This window comes from Rhincodon typus, chromosome 16 (assembly GCF_021869965.1).
Source record: "Rhincodon typus isolate 14 chromosome 16, sRhiTyp1.1, whole genome shotgun sequence".
In the NCBI taxonomy this organism is placed as follows: domain Eukaryota; kingdom Metazoa; phylum Chordata; class Chondrichthyes; order Orectolobiformes; family Rhincodontidae; genus Rhincodon; species Rhincodon typus.
The window spans coordinates 40,061,619-40,080,696 of NC_063347.1; the positions used below are offsets into that span (position 1 = coordinate 40,061,619).

Genomic DNA, 19,078 nt, shown 5'->3' on the forward strand with positions numbered 1-19,078 from the left:
ATTAGCCAGTATTGAATATATACCAGTTTTCTGAGGATGGATAATTTGACTTCTTGAGAACTATTTGGATACTGCCATGATAGTGTTGTTTAACATGGCAAACATGTTCATTGCTCCTTGTTTTGTATACATTATCAAATTCTGGCTTGTTAATCACTTCCTATAAACTGGTGGGATACCTGATTGCCTTTATTGCATATGGAAGACATTCCTTGGATGCGGGCTCTTAGGGTTGGTACATGGCTCTTTGCAGCTACAACGGCCTCTGCTCTGGTGCTTTGCCTCTACTAGTGACCTTTTCTACTAAATGACTTGCAATGTTGTTTGAATTTTGGACTTTTCCTTGATGCATGCAAAATGCCACACCTTACACATATCTTGCTAAGTTTGAGTGTTTCAGCAATTGCGTCCACTATCAAATTTCTATTTAGGATGTGTAAGCTTCATTGGCCTGCAAGGGTAGTTAGTACTTGAGTCCATTCTCCAGAAGTCTTTGACGTCTTCAATTTGTATAGCAAATCTTACCGAAAAGCTTTCATGGAGGTGAATTCAGTCACCAACCTAATTCTGTTTGCTCATTTCTCATCTGAAAACTCACTTAATGAACCATTATCCCTGCATCTGCTCATGAAGTGCTTTGTGAATATGTAGGCTTCTACCTAAATGACCATAATTCTAGTTGATGAATACAGAGGGTTAATGCGATTCTTAAATAGTCTTCTTACGTGGTTCATATCATTTGGAGATCATTCCAGGTCTTTGGCTGTTATTCCTAATATCTGTGTGGACTTTAGCTCCCAATATTAGAGATTTGCTTTTCTGCATCAGACACTGATGAATCAGGATTCCATAGCTTTAAATTCTATTTAGATGTATTAAGTTCTGTGAAGTTAAGGAATTTGTAGACTTTCTGAGAATGTGCCTTTGACCTTTCCTTGCTTACTACTGTTCCAGCACACACACTATTCATCTGCCTTTCTCAAGGGAGTTGAGCAGATCTCTTGCAAGGAAATTGTCTGTTTCTGAATAATCTGTATTTTCAACTCTCTGCAACACTGTTATGAGCAAAGATGTTGAGGTTTGTCTCATGCATTTTAGCATGATTTAAAATTTCTGTCCATATGTATCATCTGTAGATTAACTTACTTGCTTTTCAAGCCCTGTAAGTCTCATCAGCATGATGTTTTCCAGCATTGTTCATTATGGTTTAATAATCAGTTACTCATTAGGAATTGAGTTAGTTGATAAACATATTAAAAGTAACAAATCAGACATTACAGCAGACCAACTGATTTCTGGGTGTTCAGTGTGGAAATGGATAGGAATGGAACTGTGATACAGAGTTGCATCTGTATATACATACAACATGTGGAGTCATTAAAGATTAAATGCCTTAAAGGCAGGGGACACACACAAGATCGAGTAGTGCTTCTTTCCTTGTTGGACTGAAAACATACTGCTGTTGAAAATTCTGTTGAATACAGTCTAGGAACTGTTGCGCTGTCTCTCCCTTTTACAGTACAGCTACCCCAGTATAGGTATTTTCTAGTCAACAGAGATGTTATTACACATCTCTGGAACAGGTGGAATTTGAACTGGCTCAGAGAGGGGGACATTGCCACTGCATCATCAGAACCCTCACACTATGTTTGCATAATTGAAGAACCCCCATTATAATGGCTGTAATTTTTGAACCTGTGTAATTTCTTTGCAGATTTTTCTCTCCATCCTTCCCAGCTAGTTGGTGGCCTATAAGCTACAAGTCCAGCTTTGTTCCTTAGTTCTATCCAAATCAGTTCTGTCCTTGAACCCTCTGGGACCTCCTCTTCTTCTAGCATTGCACCGTTCTCTTTAAATGATGCCACCGCGCATCTACCTTCTTGTGCTCTGCTGTCTTTCCTGAACACATTGCATCCAGGAATATTGAACACCCAGTTCTGCTGTTCCTTGAGCCAGGTATCTGTCATAGCCACTGCAACATGTTTCCACTTGAAAATCTACTCCTGCAACTAACCAAGCTTATTTTGCCACACTCTGTGCTTTCACTTGCATGTGCAGTAAGCCAATTAGACTTTAATACTTTCTCCTTTGCTCTGACCCCACCTATTAACTTACTATCCTCTATTTTAGTGCTATCTGTCTCTCTGAATATGTTATGTGTCTAGATAATCCTCTTTGATATTATCTCCTGGATACATTATCCCTGCTGAATTAGTTTAAAGCCTTCCCAACAACTTAATTGCCCATGGTTGGCCTGCTGCCACAAGATTTCATGGGTTCTGGAGTACACGTGAGAATTCCCTGGAAGTTCTTTCCCTCCTGTCTCCCACTGTGCTGCCACCTCTGGAGGGTCTGCATTGGTGCTGAGACATAATATAACTAGGAAAGGTCACAGAGTAGTTTAGAACATGGTATGTAAATAGTGATTTGGTAAGGATGACTATATGGCTGTTGCTTGATTAGTCTGTGAGACAGGTTTCAGAAATTTGGTACGAATCTTCACGAGAATAATCTTGTAGGGTCAGTTGGACAGGGTGTATTGCTGTCACTTTGAGAGCCTGGGTTGATTTTTGCGACAAGTTGTTCATCTTCAACTTTTCCAAGCATTTTGGTGTCACCGGTTGGCTGCAAAGCCTTTTCAGAGGACAGTTAAGAACCAAATGCATAGTTGTGGGCCTGGAATCACATGTAAGCCAGACTGGGTCAGGACAGCAGATTTACTTGACTGGTCCATGAGTGTCATTCTGAAAGTGTTTTATGACAATATGAATGTTTCATTATCACCATTAATGAGATTGTTTGTTTTATTCCAGATTAATTTATCTCTTAATTGATTTGATAATCCCCAGTGGATGGGATTTGGACTCCTATCTGTGTAGCATTAGCCGAGGCCTCTAGATCACTATTGCTGTAACATTACTACCATGCTACCATTTCCTAAACAAATCCATTTCTGTTTTGTGAAGGTGAAACAAAGGTCACACTGGTATTTTGAATTTAAAAATATAGCACCCTCTAGTGCAGATATAGCAAGTTTACTGGGATCCTTAATATTGATACACATATATGCTTTGCTGTTTAAAGATTTAGGTGTAAAATTGGACAGAGTGAGAAAATGGGTGCCAGGGTCATGATGCAGGATTATTGTGCCCCTGCTCTTTCCCATGCAAGTAGTACACCAAATGTAGTGTTGTCTTCTAAATTATTACAGCTTGCACAAGTGCAAACAGGGTTGTTCAGAGTCTCTACATCTGAGGAGGGAAACAAAAATAAAAGAGACTAATGTGAGTTTAAATCTGGGCTTTAATTCCTAAAGCCAAATAGCACCTCTTGAAGGGGTGATGGATTTTGGCTGGATAGATGTTGGAATTTTATCTAGGAATGGTTTTGACATGGGCCAGAGCAGCTTAGAACATGGGCTGTAAAGTTTATGTAAACACTCCAAGATATTCTGAGACTACATTGGAGGCTCTGGTCACAGAGCTGGAGTGGAGAGAGATTGGGGACAGGACATCCTTTAGACAAATCTTTTTGAAGACAACAGGACCAGATACCTGAGACAGACAGTTGCTGGAGTCTGGTTCCAAGGACCTGAATGCAGTGCTACAAAAAATTCAATGACCTCACATGAGTAGTCAAGATCAGTGAATGTATGTTTAAGTATCATATTCCACCAACAATAATGTGAACTGCATGCAATGCTCAATGGCCCATGCTGTTATCACTTAGCAAAAAAACAATTTCTACCGAATAAAACCAAAAGAACAGTGGATGCTGAAATCAGAAACAAAAACAGAAATTGCTGGAAAAGCTCAGCAGGTCTGGCAGCATCTGTGGAGAGAAATCAGGGTTAATGTTTCCAGTCCAGTTCTGAGGAAAGGTCGCTGGACCCAAAATGTTACCTCTGATTTCACTCCACATGCTGTTTCTGATTTCAGCATCTGTAGTTCTTTCAGCTTTTATTTGGTAGAATGGTGACGTGGACCAATGAGCATTGTATGAGGCTCACATTATTGTTGGTACAATATGATACGTAAACATTCACTCACTGATTTTGACTAATCATGTGAGGTCATTAAGATTTTTGCTACCCATCTGTCCCCATTGCTAATCTATTTGTCTTTATGCAGTCTCCTGCATTTTTCTCAGCTTGCTGAAGCCTTTAATTTAGCCTCAGTAATGGACTTCAACATTATTTTTGTATCTATATTCATAAAATAGAGAATAAGAGATCAAAGGGCATATCTCTGGGGCATTACCACTGCCCCTAACCTGCAATCTTTCAAGAATCCATTTACTCTTTAATTCCTTTTCATATTTCTGTCTATGCAACTTCATTTGTTCCAGTACTGTGTGTCTCATTCATCATATGTCAGTGATATGACAAGGATACGGAAACATAATTCAATGTGGCACCTTAGCAAAAAGTCTTCTCTAATACTATTTTTGCTCCCACAATTTTTGTCCATAAGTCTCTATTGTTTCCCAAAGAGCCCATTTAAGAATTCCTGACAAAACCATGCATAGCGCTTTTTGGTCTTAAAATTTGTCCAACATATCTGCGGATTATGGCAGGCCATGGACGGAGTATTACAGAAGATCTGGTTTTCACATAATGTCCATAATGCACAACACTACAGAGTGATCAAAATGGTAAGAGTTGGTTTGATAACTTAGGAAACTGTTCCACCTATTTCTAGCCTGTGGGTCTTGAGACTAATGTTAATGGTTCGAACACTCTTGCTGTATCAAATAATTAATCAACTGAAACCAAACATCACAAGTATGTTGTGGATTACGGATGTGGGCTTCACTGGTTGGTCCAGCACTTTTTGGGCCATCCCTACTTACCTGAGAAGGTGATGATGAGCTTCCTTCTTGAACCACTACAATCCATTGTGTGGAGATGCAATGTGGTTAGGGAGGGAGCTCAAGGATTTTGACCCAGCGACAGTGAAGGAATGCTGATATATTTCTAAATAAGAATGGTGAGTGCCTTGGAGGGGAGTTTGCAGATAGTGGTGTTCCCATGTATCTGTTACCCTTGTCCTTCTAGATGGTAGCAGTCATGGATTTGAAAAGTGCTATCTAAGGACTCAGTACATTTTGTAGAGATGCTGCTGAGCATTGGTGATGGAGGGAATTGATGTTTGTGGCCGTGGTGCCAATCAAATGGGCTTCTCTTCCTGGATGGTGTCAAGCTGCTTGTGTTTTGGAGAGGCACTCATCCAGGCATCTGACATGCACTTGTAGCCTCTATATTTATATGGCTAGTCTCTTCTACACTCTGGTTAATGACAATCCCCAGGATATTGATAGTGGGAGTGCCATTCATGCCCCCATCTCGAGTATGTTGTGTGCCCTTCCCACCATGAGTAGGTCCTCCATCAGATGCTCAACATGGAAGAATACCAATTTATCAAGCCAGGGTGAATGGGATATGATACACAGCGGTTAGCAGGAGAGTTCCTTGCCCATGTTTGACCTTATGCTATGATACCTCCAAGGTCTGTGGTTAATGTCGAGGTTTCCCAGGCAACTCCCTCCTGACTCTGTAACATTGTGCTGCCACATCCATTGGTCTCTCCTGTGGGTGGGGTAGGACATACCCAGGGATGGTGATGATGTTATCTGGGATATTGCCCGTGAGATATGTATCTGTGTGTATGTCTGTGTCAGATGGTTTCGCTTGACTTGACTGTGAGACAGTTGCTCCAATTTTGGCACAAGCACTTCCCCAAAACATTAATAAACAGTATTTCACAGGGTAGGCAGGATTGAGTTTACCGTTGTTGTTTCCAGTGCCTCAATTGATGCTAGGTCATCTGTCTAACTTCAGTGCTTTTTGAAACTTTTTAAACTCAGCTCAATGCAAATGAATGGCTAGCTAGACCATTTGAAGACAGTTAAGAGCCAACCACTTTATTGTGGGTCTGGAGTCACATATACCAAGACCAAGTCAGGATGACAGATTTTGTTAGCTAACCGAATAGGTTTTTATGATAATCAGCAATGGTTTCATGGCCAAATTAGATTTATAAGTTCTGATTTTTCTTTTCAAATTCCACCATCTGCTATGATGGGATTCAAACCCAGGACCCAGCACATTCCATGAGTCTCAGAATTTTAATCAAGGGACTATGCCAGTACATTATCACTCCCCACTGTTGCAGTGTATTTACTGTTTCAGATAAAGCAGTTTGCAAACTTACCCGGTCTGCTTGTTCGGATGATATTTGAATAGCATTTCAACTTTAGAATCCTTTGCTTGTGAAAGTATTTTGGAAAACTTCCAAACTACATATTCCCACCTGGAATTGCTTTCTCTGAATGCTTCACCTTTTTAAAATGATGACATTTATGCTGACTGTACTCGCATCAATGCTTATCTATTTCCAGATAAAAGTAATTGGCAGCCATAAAAACTGATTTTGTTACACTTATACTACTATTGCTCTGTTACACTAAAAGAATCCACTACTATGTGTCTAACAATAAGTGCTGAAAATCAGACATTTCTAACTTAACCGACACTTTATTTCCTAGGCCAAGTCTTCTACAGTAAAATAATACCATAAGACATCGGAGCAGAAATTAGGCCATTCGGCTCATCGAGTCTGCTCTGCCATTAAATCATGGCTGATAAGTTCCTCAACCCCATTCTCCTGCTTTCTCCCCGTAACCCTTGATCCCCTTGATAACCAAGAACCTGTCTATCTCAGTCTTTAATGTACTCAATGACCTGGCCTCCACAGCCTTCTGTGGCAATGAATTCATAGATTCATCAGTCTTTGGCTGAAGTAGTTACTCCTTATTTCCATTCTAAAAGGTCTTCACTTTACTCTAAGGCTGCGCCCTCGGGTCGTATGTCTCTCCTACCAATGGAAGCATCTTCCCAACATCCACTCTCTCCAGGCCATTCAGTAGTCTGTAAGTTTCAATTAGATCCCCCCTCATCCTTCTAAACTCCAATGATTATAGTCCCAGAGTCCTCAAGTATTCTTCATATGTTAAGCTTTCCATTCCTGGGACCATTCTCGTGAACCTCCTCTGAACCCACTCCAGGGCCAGTACGTCTGCACGCAATACTCCAAATGTGGCCTGACCAGACCCTTATAAAGCCCCAGGAGTACATCCCTGCTTTTATATTCAAGTCCTTTCAAAATAAATGCTGACATTGCATTTGCCTCTCTGACTACTGACTCAACCTGCAAGTTTACCTTGAGAGAATCCTGGACTGGAACTCCCAAGTCTTTTTGCACTTCAGACTTCTGAATTTTCTCTCCATTTAGAAAATAGTCCATGCTTTTATTCTTCTTACCAAAGTGCATGACCTCACACTTTCCCATATTGTACGCCATCTGCCACTTCTTTGCCCACTCTCCTAACCTGTCCAAATCCTTCTGCAGCCTCCCTGCCTCCTTGATACTACCTGTCCCTCCACGTATTTTTGTATCATCTGCAAACTTAGCCAGAATGCCCACAGTTCCTTCATCTAGATCATTAATGTATAAAGTGAAAAGTTGTGGTCCCAACACTGACCCTTGTGGAACACCACTTGTCACCGGCTGCCATCTTGAGAAAGACCCTTTTATCTCCACTCTCTGCTTTCTGCCAGACAGCCAATCTTCTATCCATGCTAGCACCTTGCCTCTAACACCATAGGCCCTTATCTTACTCAACAGCCTCCTGTGTGGCACCTTATCAAAGGCCTTCTTGAAGTTCAGCTAGATAACATCCATTGGCTCTCCTTGGTCTAACCTGCTCATTACTTCCTCAAAGAATTCTAGCAAATTTGTCAGGCATGACCTCCCCTTGATGAAACCATGCTGACTTTGTCCTACTTTACCATACATTTCGAAATATTCAGAAATCTCATCCTTTACAATGGACTCCAAAATCTTACCCACGACTAAGGTTAGGCTAATCGGCCTGTAATTTTCCATCTTTTGCCTTGCTCCCTCTTTAAACGGGGGTGTCACATTAGCGATTTTCCAGTCCTCTGGGACCCTCCCTGACTCTTGCGTTTCCTGAAAGATCACCACTAATGCTTCCACAATCTCTTTTAGCACTCTGGGGTGTAGTCCATCTGGTCCAGGTGATTTATCCACCTTCAGGCCAATCAGTTTTACTGGTACCTTTTCCTTGGTAATGGCCACCATACTCAGTTCTGCCCCCTGACTCTACTGGTCAATGGTTGGACATTTGATATCGAATGGCATAGTACATCTGGGAAAAGAGAAAGTAGAGAAGATTGCTTTGGTTGCAGTTTCCTCATAAAGGGACATGGGGGTTCAGATACATAATTCTTTTGAAGTTTGCGTCATTGGCGAGACCTCTTCTGGAGTAGTGTGTCCAGTTCTGGTCGCCCTGTAATAGGAAGGATATCAGTAAGGAAGAGCGGGTTCATAAATGATTTACAAGGATGTTGTCGGGTATAGAAGGTTTGAGTTATAAAGAAAGCCTGGACAGTTTAGGAGTTTTTTCACTGGAGCGCAGGACGTTGAGCGGTGACCTTATAGAGATTTATTAAATCATGATGGGTGTAGATATGGCTAACGGCAGGTGTCTTTTCCCTAGGATGGGGGGATTTCAAGACTTGAGAGCATATTTTTTTAATGTGAGAGAGAAAGATTTAAAATAGACATGAGGGGCATTTTTTGTTTGCACAGAAGGTGGTTCACACGTAGAATGAACTTCCTGAGGAAGTGAAGGGTGTGGGCACAGTTACAATGTTTAAAAGACACTTAAATAAGTACATGAATAGGAAAGGTCTGGAGGGATATGGGCCATGAACAGGCAGGTAGGACTAGTTTAGTTTGGGATTATGTTCAGCAAGGACTGGTTGGACCGAAGGCTCTGTTTCCGTGCTGTAAGATTCTATGAATCTATCAGGAAGTATTGAGAAATTTGTAAGAAGTCATCAGCCTCGTTTTCCTCTGAATTCCACACGCACAAGCTTTAAGATGCAAAACACCCCCATGGCTCAAACAGTAGCATTTTGCATGTAATACAGACTGACCTTAGCAGGTGTATAGTGACATGAGAACCTTGCATCACAGTATACAGATTAGCTAGGCATGGCGGTGCTGTTTGATGTCAGTATTTAGCAGTCGGCAACTCCTGTATACGTCTTATTGTTGTTGTCGGTCAGTGTTTCTAGAGGTCCTCTGACAACATCATTATAGCTTTATTAGAAAAATCTTTGTTGATATCACTGCTGGTTATTCACTGCTGTTATGAGTCTCACTGTGAAATGGATTCTTGTAGGAATATAGTATGTTAAGCAGTTTGAATTTTCCCAAATTTAAGACATAATATCAACAGTTAATTGCAATACATTCTTACTTTCATTTTAAATTGAGATTTCTTTTCCAATCAGGCATGAATGTCCTTTATGTTTAATGCAGATTACCATTTCAGGCTAAATATTCTTTCTTTCAAAAAAAAAACTGAGTGGAATTATTCCTGCAAGATGGTTTTGTCTCATGCAGCCTCGATGTTTCTGGTGTTCTTTGCATATGCTTCTACATCCTCTTTGTCTTCATATATTACTGTATTACAAACTATTTACAGTGTAGAATTATACCCAGCAGATCCGCATCTATATTTATGATTCACATAAGCCTCCAAGCCCCACCCCCCACCAATCTAACTCTATCAATATACACGGTAAACAGAATACACTTTAGAAAGTTATTGAAATTTAATGTTCACTGAACTTTTAAATCACAGTATAAAATGTAATAATTTATGGGCATTTCTTTTCAATATAATTGATAATTATGTATATTGCAACCATTTCAAAAGTGGTATACTTATGAAGTGAGTTATGACAAATAGTTTAACAATGTGAAACGTACTAATGTAATTTCTCATCATTAAACACAATGTTAGTGTACAACTTTTGTGATGAAAAGTTAGTTTGGTTTATGTTAATGAATGTACATTCATTGAGGGGTACTTACCTTTTTTGACTCTAATTTGGTGCAGAAAATACAATCTTGTAATTGCTATTATGAAGGATTACTATCAAAATAAGCAGATTCTTTAAGTCCAAACATTGCACTAACATCTATGAGTAATGATGTAAAATGATGCCTCACAGCAACATGTCTATCCCCCAGATTGTTCAGTGGCTCTGAAAGGTAGCAAGCTACTTTTTCTCACTCTGTGTCAAGCATCAGTGCAAGCCAGAGAGGTTGGTAGCCATAAGTTAGTGGTGAAGAGCACATGCACTACAAAGTAATTCAAGCAATGGAGGCTGGCATCATCCAGGTCAGTACAAAGTAAGTGAGCATGAAGAAATGAAGCTAAAAGCCATAATATGCATCCTGTGTAGATGCATGTGTGTTCCAGCATGCAAAGCAACCTGACAGAATCATGAAAGTCCCAAGATCTGTGAGCTCCAGCGTGAAGTCCTGAAGGACTGAAGTCGTGTGAGAGTCAGTCTGAAAGCATTCACCATGATGTGGTGGTTTGGTGATGCCCACTTGAGTGGGTAGAAGAGGGCACTATCCATTGAGCATGCAGGGAAATGATGGTGACAGTGAAGCTCGATGAAGGCCAGAGAAGCAAGTGTCAAGCTCCTGTCACCAGGTTACAGCTCTGACTTTCGTGTCAGCAATTGACACCTTCTAGTTCTCTGTGAAGGAGGGGCAAATGTGGAGCTGCGTAAAAATAAGGTGAGATTAGTTAATTATGAGATACAAATGCATAGAAATAAGGTAGTCACCATTCATTAATGAGATATGGAACTCTGTGTTTAAACCGTAGGGAAAACTTGTTTCTTGACATTTTAAAGTCTACCTTTTTCATTTTCAACATATTGCCCAGTTTTCCTGTCATTGTCCACACTGTTCAAGGCCATAAGAAATTCCGTACATAATTATTTTAGTCTAAAGTTACTAAAATCTTGGTAGCATATTTTCTCTATTTCAGGTAAATGAGAAGCCTGTAGAATTAATGCAATGTATAGGTGACATTTTGTGAGGAATTGTGTGAAAATATATTGATGAACTTATTCAGGGAAGAAAGTTGTACAATATTTTTGTCTTAGCAACATTCTGGGCAAGTGACACAGTGATGTACTTTTTCATATTTTACATTGTCTAGTTACTGTTTCATAACAAGAAATCATTTTTATCAAAATTTGTCACGATAATGTCCACCTCAGCTTATACAATTTGCAATGAAATAATACAAAATGTTCCATGTGACCTGTTCAAAAATGTGAACTATTCAATATAATTTCAGCTATTCTCAGAGCACTGAAATTCTTAATTTCAATCCAAGTACCTTTTATAACTATTACAGAGGTAGTAGGAACTGCCGATGCTGGAGAATCTGAGAAAACAAGGTGTAGAGCTGGATGAACACAGCAGGCCAAGCAGCATCAGTGGAGCAGGAAAGCTGACGTTTTGGGTCTAGGTCCGAAACGTCAGCTTTCCTGTTCCTCTGATGCTGCTTGGCCTGCTGTGTTCATCCAACTCTACACCTTGTTACCTTTTATAACTAGATTTTTTTAAACATAATTTTTGTTTGAAGGTGTTTAAAATTAGTATTTAATAATTGTACACAGTTTGATCTTGCTGTAAAGTTAAATGCTGTTATAGACTATTGAGCAATTTTAGTTACTGCTAAATTGGTCATTGTTACAGGATTTTCTTTTCCTCTCAGCAGCAGGCTGATTCTGGGAAAGAGGTGGGATAGGGGTGGGGGCGAGATGTTGGTTTATCACTGGTTTACACAGGTCATTGGCTCTTATGGTTCAGTGCTCTAGGATTGGCTTTCAATCGCTTGAGTGATTATAAGGACAACCAAGGCAGTAATTAACTCTGTAAAGCCTCTGAAGCAACTTTTGTTTGAAACTAAAATGCAATTTTCTTACCTGAAAGCTTGAGTAGCAGTTTGTCATAATGTGTGTATGTATTTACTACATTATCCATTTAAACTACTTCCAAGAAAATGTTTACTTCTAAATTTTAAGTAAAGTGATGAAATATATTTTCAGGTGTTTGTCACACATGAAATATCAATTCAAATGGAACTGCACACATTTTCTAGAAAATACTTAGTCTTTTTTGATAATAATTAACTGATTGGAGCAATTCTTAGGTGTTCCATTTATCTAAAGATGAGAAAATATGCCTTTGGCTTTTCTGTTATTTCAGCCCAAAATTGTGCCTTCCAGTTCATGAAAGTGCAATTTTATTCAGTCTCTTTTTGAACAAGATGTTTCTGATTGTTAGCATGTCTGCAGTCTATGTTTTTGTTTCTGTTGCAAATAACACATTATGATGCTCCAAAAACGCTTGAAAGATAGTCAGAAATGAATTTTTACTTCAACAAATGATTATAATAAGTCATAAAGAGAAAAAAATGCCAAATAATGAAAGTTGTGAAATAGATGTGATGCTTCGTAGGCAGTGTGGAATTAAAACTCTGAATTATGGCCAATTGTTTTCATTTATAAGCAGGGTTTTTAAAAAAGAAATGTCATTGTTGATGAATGGCTGGACCTTACTGTGATGAACCAGCTGACCACCGGTATGGCAATCAAACAATATGGAATAAGAGTAATTTTCTTAATTGTATGCCGATGTCCTGAATGTCACCCACTGCCAGCCTGCACCCTTGGGTTGAACTCAATCCATCCACTACGCACTGCTGTATGTATAATATTTCTTGATGTGGCGGTACTCAGAAAATTACTCTGTGGTGTCAACACCGCAAGTGAGGGCTGGGAAATTTGGTCAGATCCCACCGTAGACAACTGCTGAAATTTCATATGCATGCATGTTGAGTGAGGACTGTAGGAGAGAAATTGTACTCTGCCCCTTCCCTCCATTCCTGTTCTTTTGAGGGTAGAATTTAATGAATTGGTGCAATTCCTTGAATAAATCATAACTTCCATGACAATGTCCCTCCTACTGCAAACAACTCTTTGGAAGAAGATGTTGCCCAAAGATCCAACGCTAAATAATGGGGGACCGCAGCACATCAGTGCAAAAGATCAGGCTGAAGTATTTGCAATGATCCTCGGCCAAAAGAGCCAAGTGGGCAATCCACCTTAGCCTCTTCCAGAGGTCCCGAGCTTCACAGATGCTAGTTTTCAGCCAGTTTGATTCACTCCATGAGATCAAGAAACAGGTGAAAGCACTGAATACTGCAAAGGCTATTGGCCCTGACGATATTCCAGCAATAGTACTGAAAACCTGTGCTCCAGACTTGCCGCACCCCTAGCCGGATTGTTTCAGAACAGATATGACATTGACATCTACTTGGCAATGTAGAAAATTGCTCTGGTATGTTCTGGAAACAAACAAAAGGACAAATCCAACCAGGACAATTACTGCCCCATCAGTTTACTGTCAATCATCAGTAAGGTGATGAAATCCAGAGGTGAAGTTAGACAGACTGTCTTGACATTAAAGCAGCATTTGACTAAGTGTGGTATCAAGGAACCTGAGCAAAATCAAAGCCAACATGAACCACGTACAAAAGTCTCTCGGAAAGAAAGTTGTGCTTGTTGGCGGTGAATCATCTCAGTTCAAGCACATCACCATAGGTGTTTCTCCAGATAGGTATTTTGTTAATTTGTTGAGAGATGTTATTACATACTTCTGGAGAGGGCAGAACTTGTACCTGGGCCATCTGGCCCAGGGGTGGGGACACTGCCACTGTGCTACAAGAGCTCCTAAGCACAGATCCCTCAGGGAGGTGTCCTTGACCCAACCATCTTCAGTTGTTCCATCAAAGACATCCTCACTAGCATACAGTAAAAAGTAATTGTGCAATGTTCAACATCATTTGCAGTTCCACAGATACTGAAGTACTTCATCTCTGACTGCAACAAGACCTGGACAATAGCCATGCTTGAGTTGATAAGTGGCAAGTATCAGAAGTAATACATAAGTGCCAGACAACAGCCATCTCCAACAGGAGTGAATAACCATTGCCCTTGACATTCAATAGCACTACTATCACAGAATCTCCCACAATCAACATCCTGGAGTGCCATTGACCAGAAACTTAACTGGCTTGGCCATATAAATACTGTGCCTACAGAAACAGGAAAAGGGTAGGCATCCTGCAGCAACTATCTCACCCTCCTGTCTCCCGAAAGCCTACCCACTGACTAAAAGGCACAAGTACGATGGAATACTCGCCACTTGGCTGGATGAGTGCAGCTCCAACAACATTCAAAAAGCTTGACACTGTTCAGGGCAAAGTAGCTATCTGATTGGCACTACTTCCACAAGCATTCATGCCCTCAACTACCAATGGACAGTAATAGCAGTGTGTACCGTCTACAAGATACACTTCAGAAATTCACCAAGGGTCTTTAGGCATCACCTTTCAAACCCATGACTACATCTAGATGGACAAGGCAGTCAGATAAATGAGGACACAGCCATCTGCAAGTTCCCCTCCAAACCACACACTATCCTGATTTGGAAATATATCACCATTCCTTTACTGTCATTGAATCAAAGTTTTGAAACTTTGTTCCAGTAACACTATGGATGTACCTGTACCAAATGGACTGCAGTGGTTTAGGAAGGCTGTAATGATCATCTTCTCAGGGGAAATTGAGGCTGGGTATGAATATTGCCTCAGCCAATGAAGCTCACATTACCTGAATGAGTTAAAAACAAGTTCTTGTATAATATACACAACATCTTGGATAACCTACATAATTATGTGATAGTGAAATAAATTTAATGAACCTGACATCAACATTTTACAGTTTGAATGAACTATTGTAGCTCATTAGCTCTGAGTTGGGGCGGCACTGTGGCTCAGTGGTTAGCACTGCTGCCTCACAGCACGAGGGACCCGCCCGGGTTCGATTCCACCCTCGGGTGACTGTCTGTGTGGACTTTGCACGTTCTCCCAGTGCCTGCGTGAGTTTCCTCCGGGTGCTCCAGATTCCTCCCACAATCCAAAGATGTAGGGTACATGCAGGGTAGGTGGATTGGCCATGCTAAGTTGCCCATAGTATTCAGGGATGTGTAGATTAGGTGAGTACAGGGGGATGGGCCTCGGTGGGATGCTCTGAGGTTCGGTGTGGACTTGTTGGGCCGAAGGGCCTGCTTCCGCACTGTGGGGATAAAATATAAAGTTAGTTATAAGGTTTAGCCAGTTTACATGTTCAGATAATATTTAAAAATCATTCAAACTTTAAAGCCTCTTGCATTTGTACTGTTTCTTGTAAAACCTTCAACCTACGTATTATTTCTGCATATGTTTGCCTTCTCTTGATGTTAACCTTTTTAATGACAAAGTTTATATGTACGGTACTGGCGTCAGTACTTATCTTTCTCCAAATAAAAGTAGATGGCAATCTTATACTCTGATATAGTGGTTCCACTTTAACTGCTTTTGTTTTTTCAAACTTTTGATTTTTGATGTATGTGAAGTTGACACAAGTCTTCAAGAAATGTATGCTAGGTCATGCTATCACTCATTACTGATGGAAGTGAAATAATGTTGACACATCATGAACATTTGATATACAGCCAGTTGGTAGAATAAGTTTAGTCTGTTTGTAAATAATGTATGTGTACTTCCAGTAGAAAATTTGGAGGCACTGATGGAGTGCTCAGCATTCTGTGACTGTTGAACATAAAGTAAAAATGCAGTTAAAATGAGGTTTTGCACCTCATTGTAGTTATTCTGATCAAAATCTAGTGCAGGAAGAAACATATCTTTGTCGCAAGTAGATTTTTTTGGTTTGGTTGCACCTGAAAAGCATGTTTTAAAATAGATCTCTGGGTGGTGATAAATTATGCTGAAATTTTCACACATTTTCACTCTATACAGTGTTGTGTCCAGTTTTGCCAAGCTTCAAATGATAGTTGAATTATTATTTTGCTTCATCCCTTGACAAAATTTGTTGCTATCACATTTATTCTGCTAATGCCTGAATGTTGCTGCCATTCTTATTCCCTATGATGCCTTTACAAAGGATGAAATACATGTATCAACCACAGATGTCTACATAAAGGCTATCAATATTTCAGTAATAACATTAAATTGCTATTTTCTTCAAAATTTCATCACTTCTTAACATGTGATTTTCAACGCCTTCTGTTGAACATCTAACATCAGGCCTGGTGAGCGTTAGGGTCTCATTCAGGTCATAAAAATGATGTTGTCCCTGCAAAATATTCTATTAGAAAATTATTGTAGAAAACAGTAAGCACCAATCAATTTACAGTCAAAATGTAAAGATCTGGATTACAAGTATCAATTAAGGACGCACTTTAAATTAATAAAGGAATGTTGAAGAATTGTATTTAATTTTAAAAAGTTGTACAATCGTAACCACTTTGGAATTTCTGTTTATGTATGGTAGTTTATTTCTGAGGAGTCTATCTTTTGCTCTGGCATTAGGTGTACAATAATGAGTAATTTTTGTTTCACATTAAGTCAGCAAATGCAGATTTAAAAAAAAATTGTTTTCTAATTAACCTGTTCAGAGATGTTATTACACAATTCTGGAGCAGGTGGGACTTGAACCCAGGCCTCCTGTCTACGGGTATTCACAGCACCACTACTCCACAAGAAGGCCTCTAGCAAATGCAGCTATCAATGTAATTTTAACCTGTTTTGACTTAAGCCAGTGCAATTTAAATTCATCTTAATTGCTTTAATCTGCTAAATATTGCAGCATTTTTAAAAAAAAAGTCATAAACCTAGATGTGCTCCAAAGTTTAAATAATGTTAACTTAAATAGTACATTGACTGTGTGGTTATTTGAGTTTTAGGTGGAGAATATGTGAATTTGGAAAAATTTCACAAGCAGAAAAAAACCCAAAATGAATAATTGTGAATACCTGGAAATCTAAGAATAAAATAAAGCACTGAAATGTACAAGCATATGATTTAGGCGCAGAAATACGCCATTCAGCTTCTTGTGCCTCCTCTCCCATTCAATAAGATCAAGGTCTGTTTGTTTGTGTTATGAATTCATTTTCCCACCCACCTCGAAATATCTTTTGATTCGCTTGTCGAACAAGAATTAATATAATTCTACCTTAAAAATATTAAATGACCATGTTTTCACAGCCTTCTGAGGCAGAGAGATCCAAATTCTCTCAGACTCTTTTAAAAAAAAAATCCTCTCATCACTTTCTTAAAAAGGCAACATCTCATTTTAAAGTACTGCCCTTAGTTCTGGACTCATGTACAAGAGTACACATCCTTTCCATGTCCACTTTGTCAAGATCATTCAAGATCTTATAAACCTGAATCAAATCATCTCTTGCTCTTCTGAATTCTAGTGGAAATAAACTGTCCAAGCATTCCTCATAAGACAACCATTCATTTCAATATCAATCTAGTGAACGCCCTTTGAACTGCCTTTCATAACTTTACATCCTTCCTTAAATAAGGAGACCAAAACTATACATAGTATTTGAGATGTGGTCTTACCAATGCCCTGTTTAACTGAGGCAGACTATTCTCACTTTTATGTTCAGTTCCTTTTGTAATCAAGATGAGCATCCCATTATCTTTCCTGATTATGTACTGCACTTGCATGGTAACCTCTTGAGACTCATACACCAGAGTACCTAGATCACTGTGCACATTGCAATTCTGTAGTCATTTTGCATTTAAGTAATATTTTGTTTTTTTTCCTACCAAAGTGAACAACTTCACATTTTCTTTCATTAAACTCCATCCAGGTTTTTGCACACTCCCTCAACCTATCCGTATCTGTTTGTATCCTTGTTAGGTAATCTTCACAAGATACCTTCATAGCTATCTTTTGACACCTATGACTTTAGCCACCATGAGTTCAATCCCCTCATCTAAGTCACTGATATAAGTGGTAAAACATTGGGGGCCTAGTGTGGACCCCAGTGGCCACATTGCTGACAGCCTCAACAACCCATTTATGCATTTTTTTTTTCTATTTCCTGCCTGCCAGCCAATCTCCTATTCATGCTACTATGTTACCTGTATAACATGAACTCCTACTTTGTGCAATAATCCTTTATGTGGAACTTTGTCAAATGCCTTCTGAAAATCCATGTGGCGTACTTCAGTGGGCTTCTTTTCATTCACAATATGTCACTCATTCAAGGAGTTCCAATAAATTGGTTAAACATTGTTTTGCTTTCACAAAACCACCCTGAGTCTTCCTGTTTACCTTCAGTGCTTGAAAGGGCCCAGTTATAACCTCCTTAATGATCAATGTAACAGTTTTCCCATGACAGACATTAAACTAACTGGCGTATAGTTTCTCGTTTTCTGGCTCGTTTCTTTCTTGTATATAGGGGTTGGTTATGTTAGCTATTTTTCACCCACATACAAGCCTTTTTAAATTTTGAAATACTAGTCTTAGACCCATTTTTCTTCCTTTTAAACTGGATGTAAATTTCAATCATATTGGGATCACTGCTACTCAGATGCCTTTACTGAAGTCATTAATCAATTCCATCATAATACATCATAATGAGTCTGCTGTAATCTGCTATCTGGTCAGTTCAAGAACATACTGTTCCAAGAAACTATTTCAAAAGCATTCTCTGAACTCCTCATCAAGACAACTATTATCAATTTGATTTTTACAGTTTATGTGTAGATCAAAATCACCCATAACTATTGCCATCCCTTGATCACAAACATTCAAAATTTTATCTAGTTTGATTTGCCCTACATCCCTCAGTGGCTTGTAAGTCCTGCTCATTCACTATTCCTCATCTCTGCCCAAACCCCTCATCTCTACAATTTGATCTCCAGAATCAAGTTAATCTGTAACTAACACACCAATCCCATCTTTGATTAGGAATGCTTCTCCTCCACTTTACCTCACTTCTTATTCTTTTTTGAATGTTTTAATCCCATGAATATTCATCATCCAATCCTTTTCATCCTACCGCCACATCCCTGTAATGACTATCAAATCATATTTATTCTCTTATGTGTACTATCATTTTGTTGACTTTGTTGTAAATGTTGTGCATATTCAGATATTGTTTAGTTTTGTTTTCTTTTGTATTCTTTGTTGCATCAAGTCTTGACTGCTGGTATATTCTTGGGTTTCTTCTCTCTGTCCCTTCCT

The 19,078-nt window shown here is 39.3% G+C and overlaps 1 protein-coding gene across 1 annotated transcript in view; it reads left to right on the forward strand.

Annotated features, from left to right (window-relative positions):
* The window catches only part of mitfb (melanocyte inducing transcription factor b), a 265,246-nt gene that overhangs the window by 86,698 nt on the left and 159,470 nt on the right, over positions 1-19,078 (forward strand). The window lies entirely within an intron of this gene.